The sequence below is a fragment of the Macrobrachium rosenbergii genome, chromosome 55 (assembly GCF_040412425.1).
Source record: "Macrobrachium rosenbergii isolate ZJJX-2024 chromosome 55, ASM4041242v1, whole genome shotgun sequence".
Lineage (NCBI taxonomy): Eukaryota > Metazoa > Arthropoda > Malacostraca > Decapoda > Palaemonidae > Macrobrachium > Macrobrachium rosenbergii.
The window spans coordinates 10350194-10353934 of NC_089795.1; positions in this window are offsets into that span (position 1 = coordinate 10350194).

Here is a 3741-nt window from a genome sequence, read left to right on the forward strand (position 1 = left end):
AGCACGGTAGGTATCTTTGGTTCCGAGGCTCTTTTTACGTCATCGGGGGAGTGACCGCTGACTGACCTGGCTTCCTGGGTTCGGGTAAGGACCTTTGAGTCAGGGCATCTCCATAAGTTATTATTCCTCCAAGGTCAGTACTATCATCCATTGACCAGGGCAACTGGATGATTACCCTCGATATGTGGGATGCATACTTCCATGTCCTTGCCCATTGGGACTCCAGAAAGTATCTCAGGTTTGTCTTCAAGGACAGAGTCTTTGAATTTTGGGCCCTGTGCTCCTCAAGTTTTTACGAGTGCTCGCCCCTCTCTTGAAGTGGCTCTATCTTCTCAGCATCAACATATGCCTTTACTTGGACAACTGGCTCCTGTGATCACCGTCAAAGGAGACGTGCACAAAGGACCTACAGAAGACCCTTCTCCTCACCCAAGAGCTAGGAATACTGATCAGTCTGCAAAGCTGTCAGGAGATTCTTTATTTAGGGATGAAGATCAACTCTTAGAGTTTTTGGGCTTTTCCATCCCCCAGAGAATCAATTCCTGTCTTCAGACGGTCTGCAGTTTTCTCTCTCTCCTGTCTTGCTCAGCCAAATGGTGGATGAGTCTTTTGGGAACTCTCGCCTCCATCAAACAGTTTGTCAAGTTAGGCAGACTCCATATGAGAGCCCTGCAGTTCTTCCTAAAAGTCAATTGGAACAGGAAAATGCGGCCAGACTCGTTTGTGTTCCCCTTCACAATGGAGATCAAGTCAGACATGTGATGGTGGATGTCCGAAGGAAAACTTTCAGAAGGAATGTCTCTGCACCCTGTGAGCCCCGACCTAGACTTTTACTCGGACGCCTCAGATCTAGGTTGGGGAGCCCTTCTTGGGAACATGGAAACTTCTGGGACGTGGTACCCAGGACAGTGGAACCTGCGCATCAATATAAAAGAATTGAAAGCCATTCATTTAGGTCTCGTCCTTTTCGGACACGATCGCCACAAAACAGTATGGTACATTCAGACAACACCACTGCTCTTTCCTACATCAGGAAACAAGGCGGGACTCACTCCTTCTTCCTCTGCGAAGCAACAGAGGACCTCCTAATTTGGGCAGACCAGAATCGAGTGAAATTAGTCACTTGTTTCATTCAAAGGAAGATGAATGTGTTGGCGGACGAGCTGAATCGTCGCAAACAGGTCCTCCCCACAGAGTTGACCTTGCACCGACCTTTGGAAACTGTGGGGCAGATCAACCTTGGACCTATTCGCCACATCGAGGAATCATTGTTTTCCTCTCTTTTGTTCTCCAGTCCCGATCCTTTGGCATGGGCGTCAGATGCCATTCTTCAGAATTGGTCAGATTTAGACATCTGTGCATTCTCGCCATTCAGCATGGTCAGGGAAGTACTCAACAAATTTCAGTCTCATCACAACGTGGCAATGACCCTGGTAGCTCCATTTTGGCCTCTCAAAGAGTGGTTCCCGGACCTCTTTAGACTCAGTGGACTTCCCGAGGCTCCTTCCGCCAAAATCCACGTCTACTCAACTCAGACAGCCTCACTTCAGGAGGTTTCACCAGGGATTGTCTGCTCTTGCTCTGACAGGCTTCAGAGTGTCCAGAGACTTGTCAGAGCGAAGGGTTTTTCAAGATCAGCTGCAGAAGCTATTGCAAGATACAGATGTCAGTCTCCTTGCAAAGTCTACCAATCTAAGTGGGTAGTCTTCCGAAGATGGTGTGGCAGACATAACATCTCGTCTTCTAAAAACGTCTCATCTTCTAAAACATGCGTAACTCAGATAGCGGACTTCCTTCTCTATCTGAGGACTACCAAGGGACTCATCTTCCACCATTAAAGGGTATAGATCCATGCTGAGTTTCCTTTTTAAACACAGAGACCTAGATCTTTCTTCTAACCAGGATCTTAGCGATCTTATTAAGCCTTTCGATACTTCCAAACACACAAAAATCTACTCCGTCTCTTGAAATCTTGATGTGGTTCTCAAGTGGTTAACAGGCCCCTCTTTTGAGCCCCTCCATTCCACGTCTCTCAAGAACCTGACTTGAAATACTCTATGCCTTGTTGCTTTGGCTACTCCCAAGCATGTCGGCGAACTTCAAGCCACAGACAGATGGATAGGATTCGCTCAAGAAGAAGCAGTCTGCTCTTTTACTTTCCGTTTCTCGGCCAAGAACAAAGCCTTCCAAGCCCTGGCCGTGCTCGTTCACTATTCAGAATCTAATGGATATCCTCGGCCCAGAAGAAGAGGAAAGGGTCCTTTGCCCTGTTAGGGCCTTAAGGTATTACCTGGACAGAACCGAGAAAATCAGAGGCCCATCCAGCAATCTCAGGTGCTCTGTCAAGAATCCTTCCCGACCTCTTTTCCAAGAACACATTATCATTCTTCCTAAGGGATCTTATTACCGAGGCACATTCTCGAATCCAAGAGGACATCCTGCCTACCTTTAAGGTGAAAGCACACAACATCAGAGCGGTCGTCACCTCGTTTGCTTTCAGGCATATGTCATGCGCTTCAACTTTACGGTCTGTCTACTGGAAGTGCAAGTCCATATTCGCGTCACACTATTTAAGAGAAATAGAAACAGTGTTCAAAAACTACAGTACCCTGGGACCTTTATCAGTGGCTGGCACGGTACTGGGGGAAGAAGCATAGGAAGCATTCCTTTTATCCTTGACCTCTTCGCCTTGACATAGTGTCGAGTCATTGGGGATCCTGGGGGTTGTATGTACTTGGAGTGCCCACCAGTTTTTAGTGGATGGGTGGTGGTTTTCATTTCAGTGTAGGTGGCAGCGTTGTCTAGTTATCGTTTTCTGGCACTGCGCCCAGGGCAAGGCCACCTGTTTTTATGCTCTGCGAGCCATCGGAATTTTCCTTCGCTGCAAAGCTCCCACTTGGGAGTAGACACACTACAGCTATTCTGCCACGCCACTACAGGTTAAGATGAGCACCGACCAGAAGCAGTAATTACCTGCAGTAGCTCTCTTACCAGGTAAGGAACCAACAGGCATTGTATCAATGCTAGCAAATTGTCTGTTTCAAATTCAATTTCAAGACTGAATGTTTTGGAGTAGAATACAGGCAGTCCCCGGTTTATGACGGGTCTGGCTTACGACGTTTTGAAGTTACGACGCTTTTCAAATATATTCATCAGAAATTATTTCCCGGTTTACGACGCATGTTCCGGGGTTACGACACGTCGTACACCGATCCGACGGAAGAAATATGGCTCCAAAACGGCAGAATAATCATAACTTGAAGGTTTTTTTGATGAAAAACTCAATAAAAATGCAGTTTACATCGTTTTCAATGCACCCAAAGCATTAAAAGTAAGGTTTTCTTATGATTTTTGACGATTTTCGACGATTTTTCGGTTTACGACGATTTTCGGTTTACGACGCGGCGCAAAAACGGAACCCCCGCCATAAACCGGGGACTGCCTGTATGTCCAAGTATCCCACATCTTGTTCATATGGGATTCAGCTATGTAATTACTCGGTAAGTTGCTCATATGAAAATATCATTTTCATGATAAAATTAAGTTTCACATATGCTTACCAAGGAGTAGAAGATCGGAGCCCTCCCTCCTCCTCTCATGGACATAAAGACACAAACGAATTGAGGTCCTATTGTTCCCAGAAAGCGGGCGTGGCTAGTCACCTACACAAAAACAACAGAAGAGCGACTGCAATCTTTTTTAATTTAGGCTGCCGCACGAGTGGAAACTATGGCTGTGTAA